Genomic DNA, 9940 nt, shown 5'->3' on the forward strand with positions numbered 1-9940 from the left:
GGCCCAGTTCACTGTGGGTGGCACCATTCCCTATGCCAGGGGCACTGATACGGGACGGCCAGTTCACTGTGGGTGGCATCACTCCCTGTGCCAGGGCCACTGATACGGGAAGGCCCAGCTCACTGTGGGTGGCATCACTCCCTGTGCCAGGGGCACTGATACGGGAAGGCCCAGCTCACTGTGGGTGGCACCATTCCCTGTGCCAGGGCCACTGATACGGGAAGGCCAGTTCACTGTGGGTGGCACCATTCCCTGTGCCAGGGCCACTGATACGGGAAGGCCAGTTCACTGTGGGTGGCACCATTCCCTGTGCCAGGGGTCCTAAGCAAAGAGTGGAGAAATGAAATAGAGCAAACGAGAAGTGAATATGTATGCATTGATTTCTCTCTTCTCTGCCGATGGGCTATGTCTTTAGCAGCCGTGCTCTCCTTGGCTGCAACTTTAAACTTTTTCAAATCTGTCTTCTCTCCTCCAACCAACCCCATTCTCTTTGCAAACCTGGCAAAAGCAGTTAGCAATACCTGCGCCAATGCCCGAACACTGTGCTGCCTTGAACTCTCTCCCGCTAAATGAGTGAGCCTATTAAGTTTACATTCAGCTTCACTCAAAGCGTCAGGACCCAGACAAAAAGTAAACAAACTTCTGTCCGGGCATGACCTCTACCCAGCTCCCAACAGAGCCTCTAGGTGTGCGCGCACATGGAGGAGTTGAGGTGGGCAGAGGCACATGTGGAGACCGGAGTTTGAAGTTGGGTGTCTTTAACTCGCTATTGTGTACCTGAAACAGAGCCTCTTACTGACTGGCCAGTGATTCTCTGGGTTTTGCCCGCCTCTGCCCCCAGCTCTGAGGTAACAGGCGCTCATCGTCATGCTCGGCTTTTTATGTGAGTTCTAGGAATCTGGATTTGGGTCCTCATATTTGCGCAGCAAGCACTTTCCCCATGGGTCCATCCCTCCAGCTCCTCGAGTGCTGCTTTTCTGTTCATGTTTTTGTCAGCACTGTGGTCGTCTAAGCACCTACCAGAACCACCCACTAAGGTCTTTGTACCAAAAGTTGAAGAACCACATTATCAAGTTTAGTCAGAGCAGCAACTCTGCTTTTCTGGTCCCACACTGCTGTGTCCCAGCGCGCAGGAAAAATCGATTCAGGGTTCACCTGAAAGAGGGAGTGGGGATTGAAAGTAGGATACAGAGACTCGAGAAATAACAAATCAAGTCAGAAAATTTCTGATCAAGATTCTCTTTAATGCAGACAAGTAAGACTTTATTTATTTTTATTTTTTTCCTATTTGCTTTTTATTCATAATCTCATAAACTTAACTCTGCAATCCAGCTAAACTTGGAGGGGAATGAGGACAAATGGAACCCAAAGAACTTCAGTGAGAGCAGAGATTACAGGGTACTGGGAGCAGATGGGGTGGGGGGCCTCTCCTGACCTACAGAAGGAATGGTCTGGTGGGAAAGATGGCCACAAGTCAAAAGAATTAGATTTGTCCACAGTTGGAAATGGTGATCTTCTTGCTGGTCTTGCCGTTCCTGGACCCAAAGCGCTCCATGGTTTCCATGATGCTCATGCCTTCCTTCGCCTTCCTAGAGACCACGTGTTGCTGTCCAGCCACTCAGTCTCAGCAGTGCATTTGTGTTTGGTCCAGCGTTTGCCATAGACAAGACGCCAGGACCTGTGTGCTTCAGGATGAAGTTCTCATCCTCAAATTTCTCCCCATAGACGGACCTGCCGCCAGTGCCATCATGGCGTGTGAAGTCACCACCCTGGCACATGAATCCTCGAATAATTCTGCGAAAGCAGGAACCCTTATATCTAAACCCTTTTTCTCCAGTGCTCAGAGCACAAAAGATCTCTGCTGTCTTTGGAGCTCTGTCTGCAAAGAGCTCGAAGGAGACGCAGCCCAAGGGTTCGCCATTTACTGTGATGTTGAAGAACAGGATGGAGTTGAACAGACTGATGAGTAAGACTTTATATAGCAAGGTCAAAGGGATCTATTCTGATCCCTCTCTCCCTAGCTCCCAAGGCAAGAAGAACACAATAGCCTGAAAAGCTCCCTGTAAGAACTTATTACTGAGTAGCTCTCTGAAAGGATTGCCTTAACCCTCCAGGTGTTCCTCAGTAGGGACTTCCCTACTTCATTCAAAGGTAAATAGTCCAAGGATGGAACACAAAAACCTCCTCCAGCAGAGCTCAACAACTGGAAGGTCACAGCGTGCAGCCTTAGCGCGGGATTTCTGACATGGCAGAATTTGGCATTGCTCCCCACACCAGATCCCTGTATTGCTTTTATGGAGCTGTGAACAAAATGAACGGAACAGCTTAAAAGAAGACGACGTTCGTTTTTGCTCATAGTTTCAGAGGGTCCAGCCTGCGGTGGCTCGGTCCCGTGTGCTGGTGGAGCATCATCGTGATAGCAGGGCATGTGATGAGGTTCCTTCCCTGTGGTAAACAGGAAGCAGAGAGCAATGCAAAGACACAGGACAGAGCCTAACCCTCAAAGGCGTGTCTCCGGTTAGCCCTCAGCTCCTAAAAGTTCCTGGAACCTCCAAGATTAGCCCCACCATCTGCAGGCTAAATACTCAATATATGAATTTGCAGGAGACATTGCATAGTTATACCGTAAAAAACGGATGGGAGAGGAAACAGCTACCCGTCTAGTTGGTGCGTACAAACTAGCTTGTGGAATTCCAGCTAGACAGGTATCTGATATAACGCCACATCTGATCTTTCTGCTTCTCTTCCTCCAAATTAACATGCGTAGCGTCCAGCCATTCAAATATTTGGTACCTGCAGCATATTCTTACGTTCAGTCAACGTGTGCGCAGCAGTTTAGGGCCCAGTCGTGTGCCTGCTTTTGGACAGCAGTAGAATATGAGAACGACAGATAAGGAAAGAGTGGGGACCCCGTGCAGCATCTCAGGGGTGCGGCATCTCAGGGGTGCAGCATCTCAGGGGTGCAGCATCTCAGGGGTGCAGCGTCTCAGGGGTGCAGCATCTCAGGGGTGCAGCATCTCAGGGGTGCGGCATCTCAGGGGCGCGGCATCTCAGGGGTGCGGCATCTCAGGGGTGCAGCATCTCAGGCGTGCAGCGTCTCAGGGGTGCAGCGTCTCAGGGGTGCAGCGTCTCAGGGGTGCAGCATCTCAGGGGTGCGGCACCTCAGGGGTGCAGCATCTCAGGGGTGCAGCATCTCAGGGGTGCAGCATCTCAGGGGTGCAGCATCTCAGGGGAGCGGCTCTGTAGTAAGGATACAGGCGGGGAAATATCTCTGCTTAAGTTGAAAGGGCTGAAGGAGAAATATCCCTTTTGGAATAAGAAACAGAGCTGCCTCTTCCGTGGTGTGTTGTGTTCCAATCGATCCCCCCCCCCCTTTTTTTTAAAGTAGCATTCTTTGTGGAAGGTGAAATATAAGGTGATTACTTAGGCTGGTTTCCAGGTCTCAGGTGCTTTCAAATCTAAAAGAACCCCACTACACCACAGTCTACCCACCTATCTATTTATTTTTCACATTGTGTCCGTTCTGTCTGAATAAATGTTATTCTCTGTGCTACGCACGAATTATTCATCGGTTGTTGAGAACACAAAAATGTGTTGCCCTGGGAAGACAGCTGTTATTGAACAGAGCGGCAGGTGTGTTGAATCAGACCCCGAGGGCCGACTGAAACCCTGTGGATCGCCCCTGAGGACGCTGCCTTCTGTTTGCTATACTTCAGCTCCCAGTTTGGAGCAGGTCAAGGAAATTATATAACAGGAAAAATAATCTGGTGAAGAACAAAATAATCCTTCTATCTGGTTCTTCCAGACTGTACTCTGGCTACACTCTTCCATGACCCAAATATGAACCCTTTCTATTTGCTCCTTTGGGGACTGGAGGTTTGTCTCAAGGTAAAGCGATGCTTTTAGAAAGCATGATGTGCCCCTGCGTTCTTCCTCTGGGCCAAGCACTGTGCTATAGCATAGCACAGGCCTGGTCTACTTTTACTAGTATAGAGTACAAAGCACTCTTTGGCGTCACAACAGAAACAAACAGCTGAGCTCGGCTGAAACCTGAGTTCAAGGACAAAGCGCTGTACGTAAGAATCCAGGTTGTCAGGAGCCTCAAAAGCAGCTGTGGGAGTGCTGTAGGCTGGTGAGCCAAAGACTGAGCAGAGCAGCGGGAGGAGAAGCACAGTAACGTGAAGAAAACATACTTAGTATTACATTTCATTTGAGACATGAAAATAGATTTTTCTTAAAGAAATAGGGAGTAAAGCTTAAACAAGAAGTTGAAACCGGCAGTGATGAAGATGCAGGGATTCTGAGCATTGAAGATAGAGTTGAAGGCTATGAGATATTTTTACTAAAAGAGATAAATAGATTTAATCCCACCACTCGAGAGGCAGAGGCAGGTGGATCTCTGTGAGTTCGAGGCCAGCCTGGCCTACAAGGCAAGTCCAGGACAGCCCAGGCTACACAGAGAAACCCTGTCTCGATACGACCCCCCCACCCCCCGCCTCCTCGCCCCAAGAAAAAGAATCTGAGAAATGCCACTCAGACTAGTAGTGGATCCTAGTCTGTAAAGAAAATGGAGTCTCACTGTACTGCATGTTCATGAACAGTTTCCATGGAGCATAGCAGGAGATGAGGTCAGGGACTGACCAAGAGCAGGGACAACTGTGACATGAAGACACTTTAGCTGGCTCTTGAAGGATGGGCAGAAATTCAAGTCAAGGGAAAGGTGATCATGAGTTAGCACTGTGTTCCTGAGCTGCTTCTTTTTAGGGGGTGTTCATTTGCCTCGCGTGTCCTCACGAAAGCTAGCACAGCGCTCCTCGGTGTGCCCTCAACCCTGTCACAGGGTCCAGAGGCTTTTCCATAGCAGTAACATGTTATTATTTTTTTTAAATCCTGCTTCTTTCACACATAAGAAAAAAATTGCCTTTACTTCTGATATGTAGGAAAGAGTATACAACATATTATGTTAAAGTGGACAGGCTTTCAATGAATGAATGAATCTATATTTTAAATTTTCATAATTTTAATTTCTGTTTGTTTTTTTTTTTCGAGTCAGGGTCTCTTTGTAGCCTTGGCTGTTCTGGACTCACTTTGTAGACCAGGCTGGCCTCGAACTCACAGCGATCCGCCCAACTCTGCCTCCCCAGTGCTGGGATTAAAGGCGTGCGCCACCACGCCCAGCTAATTTTAATTTCTAACATAAAAATGTTGGTTCGTTTTCTTTAGGAGGGCTCAATAATTTTAAATGTGAAAAATAGCTTTATACTCTCAGAACCAACCAATTGGTTTATCAGTGCTGATGTTAATTAAAGAAAAGGTAGGGCATGGCTCATGAATATTAGGAGTAAAATGAGATATTGTATATTACATGGGCATTAAAATATAAGAGATTATAAGCACCTTTATCTTAATTGATTGGACAAAACATACACAAAAATAAACAGGAAATGTAGCTCTCTATGCATCTGTGCAAACATTTGATCTATAATGAATTCTCTCAATTTAGAGTTTATCTTACATTAAGTTAGTTTAAGAGAATTGATTAAAAGAAGATACTTGTTAACCAGATTAATAAAACCGCTCAACACGGTCCCAAAACTCACTAGCGCAATACAAGAAAGACCACTCAGTATCTTCCACCATGGATGCAAAAGGCCTCACCGAGACAACTCTAAGCTCACCAGAGCGTGGTGGTGCTCAGTTACAATCCTAACACCGGGAGGCCTAGGCAAAAGGGTCTCCTTCGACTCAAGGTCAGCTGGAGCGGGCTACACAGCTTCCTTGTCTCAAAACAAAGCAGGGATACATACATGTGCACACAAGCAAACGTAATCCGAGGACATCATCTAGGACATTGTATTTAGCCCGATCGGATTTCTTCCATGAATACAACGTTGGTGTAACATTCGAAAGTCAGTCAATGTAATTTACAGTTTTACCAGAATAAAGATTATCTATTTAATGCTCAACTCATGGGTGAGAGGCTACAGGAAAAATCACTAATGATGCCGTTGCCTTGTCATAACCCTACAAGCAGAATATGCTTACTCTTTGGTTGAGGTGGGAATTGCTTTGACAGAATTGCCTGCATCTGTCCCCTGTCCCCCACAGCTGCACAGATAACAGTTATGTGTTTCCCATCATGCACTATGTGCGGAAACAGACACCAGAATATCGCTCCAGAGGGCAGTTTGGGCAGGGAGTTCTCAGAGCTAAAGATGTCTAGATGAGCTGTTTCCTGGTTTCTGCCCAAATGTCTCACGGAAAAGCAGACCCCGATGCCCCAGAGACTTAGACCTTTCAGCCTTGTTCAGAACTTCCTGTTTTCTGCTAAAGAAATAAACATGATAGCACCCTTCCTGCAACAGAGGATCTGGAGCTGTGATGTGTGCGTGCGTGCGTGCGTGCGTGCGTGCGCGCACTTGCGCGTGCGCCCGTGTGTTCCTGTACAGACGTGCATGCAGGCAGGAACTGAGCCAAGAAACTGTCAGTCTGACAATATGCCAGCTCTGCCGACACTACACACTTTAAGTTTCATTTCTGGTATGAGACTTGGTGTATATTTCAGAGTAACTCTGGAGTTTCTGGAAACTTTTAGCTCCACACATTTGGAACAAAGTTGCATACAAGTCTGAGGCAATTAAACAGGCTGCGTGAATAGCCTTGTGCATTTAGCTAGTGACAAAGTCAGATACCTGCCTCACCCATTTCCCGAAGCCTTTGAATTTGCTAGTAGGACACTCAGCTAGGAAGTGTAGGGCAACAGCTGGCTCCTTCTTAAGAGGGTCATGATGGAGCTAGCTCCTTCGTAAGCCGGCCATAGTGTTTTTCTCTGCAGTGTCTATGCTTGTGCCCACTGGCCTCATAAACTCCTCGTTCCCCAAAACAACGTTTTTACATGCTGTGCCTTTTGTCTTCCCAACGCCGTATCCTTCAGATCTCAGCTGAAATATCTCCCTACGAGAAGCCTTCCTTTCGATCAAGCTGGGTTTCCCAGGCATGCAATGCCCATGCTTACTGAACTGATCATCACTAGACCTTTTTAAATAAATAAATAAATAATGTAGTGCAATCCTATTTTATTCCTTTGTTTGTTTGTTTGTTTGAATGGTTATATGTGAACATTTGCATATGTGAGGTGTCATGAACATATAGGCCAGGCCAGAAGTCAGCATTGTGTGACATTCCTCAGAAGCCATCTACCTTGTGTTTTGTGACAAAGTCACTTACTGGAACTTGGTGATCACCAATTAGGCAAGATTGGCTGGCCAGTAAGCCTGAGGAAGGGATTCCAGTGTCTCTACCACACCCAGCTCTTTATGTAAACATTGGGGCTCGAACTTGGATCCTCAAGCTTGCGAGGCAAGGACCTTACTGACTGCACTATCTCTCTAGCCCCTGCAGTCATCTTAACTATTTATCTTTAGACTGTAACACTGGGGAGGGGGAAACTATGTATCTGTCCATTACATTCTCCCGTATACAAGTCTCTGACACGTATTGATGCTGTACTTATTGCATGGAGCCTTTTCCTGCCTCAGTGCAGTCCAGAGTTCCTACTTAGCTCAGGAGTTCTTCAGTTTTCAGCTCTTACTTACCACGGCCTCAGCGCATTTTTAAAATTAATTAATTAATTAATTATATATTTATCTTTTTTTTGAGACAAGGTTTCTCTTTGTAACCTTTGCTGTCCTAGACTCACCTTTCTTTCTTTCTTTCTTTCTTTCTTTCTTTCTTTCTTTCTTTCTCTCTTCCTCCTCCTCTTCTCCTCCTCCTCGTTCTTCTTCTTCTTCTCCCCACTTTTGACTTTCTACTCCAGGATTAAAGTGCATTCACCTCACCTCTTTGAATGGACCTTCCCTGAGGTCATGGATCACTTTTACTAATAAGTAAAATCGTTTTTGTTTGTTTGTTTGTTTTTGTCTGTTTGTTTTGTTTTGTTTTTTGCACAGTTTATTTGTTATTGCCATGAGTTGCTCAAGGATACCTCAAAGCACAAATTAAAACCACAAAACAGCATAATACTCAAGGGTTACACATGGTCATTTCCAGAATGAGGAACAATTTGACGCTGGCTTCATGTGGTCTTCTTGGTACAGGGCTAGGCACCTGGGGAAAACCTCAGTGAACACCACCTCCTTCATCTTCTTCAGCTGAAAACCATTTTCACACAATAGGCTTTGATCATATATCTCCCCTTTCCCCGTTCTTCCCCATCCTCCCCACTTGACTGTGCAACCGACATCCTATTCTTTTTCTCTCTCTCTCTCTCCTTAGCAAACAAAAACAAGAAACAGATATACTGAAAATCCCCACAAAAACACAAAACCAAGCTGGTCGTGGTGGCGCACTCCTTTAATCCCAGCACTCGGGAGGCAGAGGCAGGTGGATTGCTGTGAGTTCAAGGCCGGCCTGGTCTACAAAGGGAGTCTAGGACCCAAGGCTACACAGAGAAACCCTGTCTTGAAAAGCCAAACCCAAAACCAAAAAACACTAAACAAGAAATCTAAATAAACAATCAAAAGACCAGTAAGAAGAAGAAGGAAAAAAAAAAAGCCCAAATAAAGCAAAATGAGACAAAAAGTCTGCAATAATAATACTGAGTTCATTTGATGTTGGTTAACTACCTGGTATGGGGCCTGCCTTGTGAGACTCCATTGGGGGAAACTAATTTTTGCTTTGCCCATCGATATCAGTTGCTGATAGTCTCTTGGTTAGGACTGAGACCCTATATGGACTTGCCCTTTCACTGTTGCCCTTTCACTGTTGACCCCTCTGGCTTGAACCCATGCAGGTGACTTACAAGGAAATGTATTCAATAGTTCTGGAAGCCGGATGTCTAAATCAAGATGCGAGCAGCACCATGCTGTCCCCAGAGGCTCTGGGATGGGGGGTTCTTTCCTTCTGTCTTCCGCAGGCAGTTGTATCCAGCTGTTGCTGGGTTGTGGCTGCTCAACTTCTGTCCCATGTCTCCAACTTCATACAATCTCTTACTTGTCTGTTGTCTTATTCTTTTACAAATCATTGTATTTAGGATCCACCTAGATCCTTAACATAACCATATATGCAAACACCTTTTCCCAAACAAAGTCACATTTACAAGTTACAAACCCACCGACTAACCCTTTCGAAATGATAGGGGTGGGGGTGGGGGGTGGGGTGGGGGATAGAGGTAGGGGGTGGGAATGGGGGTGGGGTGGGGGGTGGGAAGCCATCACAGATAGAAGTAAATTATGCTTTAGGTGTAGTGTTTGGTTATCCCTTCTTCTCCGGGACTTACTATTCTTGTCTAAGAAATGGATGCTGCTGTGGGCTTGAATTCTGCTCTTGGTTCTGTTACCTAGTTCTTCAACTATTGCTCCCATTTTGGCATACTCCCTGGAATCACTCTTGGTATATTCTTTTTTTAAAATTTTTTATTATTATTTATTCATTTTACATCTAGATTGTTAGCCCTTCCCTTGTATCCTCCTATTCCTCCCTCCCTCCCACTTCCCCCCTTCTCCCCTCCCCTATGTCTGTGATTGAGGGGGACCTCCTCCCCCTATATATGCTCTTAGAATAGCGAGTCTCTTCTTGGTAACTTGCTATCATTCCTCTGGGTGCCACCAGGCCTCCCCATCCAGGGGACATGGTCAGAAAAGGGGCACCAGAGTTCCTGTGAGAGTCAGATCTCACTCTCCACTCAACGGTGGAGAATATTCTGTTCATCGGCTAGGTCTGGGTAGGGGTTAGAAATTTACTGCCTATATTCTCCTTGGCTGGTGCCTTAGTTTGAGGAGGACCCCAGGACCCAGATCTGCCTGTCATAAAGTTCTTCTTGTAGGTTTCCAGGACCCTGTGGATCTTACTATTTCCCCGTTCTTCCATGCTACTCTCTCCTAAAGTCTCAATAGGATGTCCTCTCCTCTGACCCACTTTCCTGGTAAGTAAGGTTTTTCAT

The 9940-nt window shown here is 46.2% G+C and overlaps 1 pseudogene across 1 annotated transcript; it reads right to left on the minus strand.

Moving 5' to 3' along the window:
• Nucleotides 1-1262: 1262 nt before the first annotated feature.
• Nucleotides 1263-2010, minus strand: LOC311606902 (peptidyl-prolyl cis-trans isomerase A-like; annotated as a pseudogene). Its single transcript has one exon. The product of its transcript is annotated as a peptidyl-prolyl cis-trans isomerase A-like (transcript).
• Between the last annotated feature and the right edge of the window lie 7930 nt (nucleotides 2011-9940).

The sequence above is a fragment of the Acomys minous genome, assembly GCF_964271855.1.
Source record: "Acomys minous genome assembly, chromosome: 10".
NCBI lineage: Eukaryota > Metazoa > Chordata > Mammalia > Rodentia > Muridae > Acomys > Acomys minous.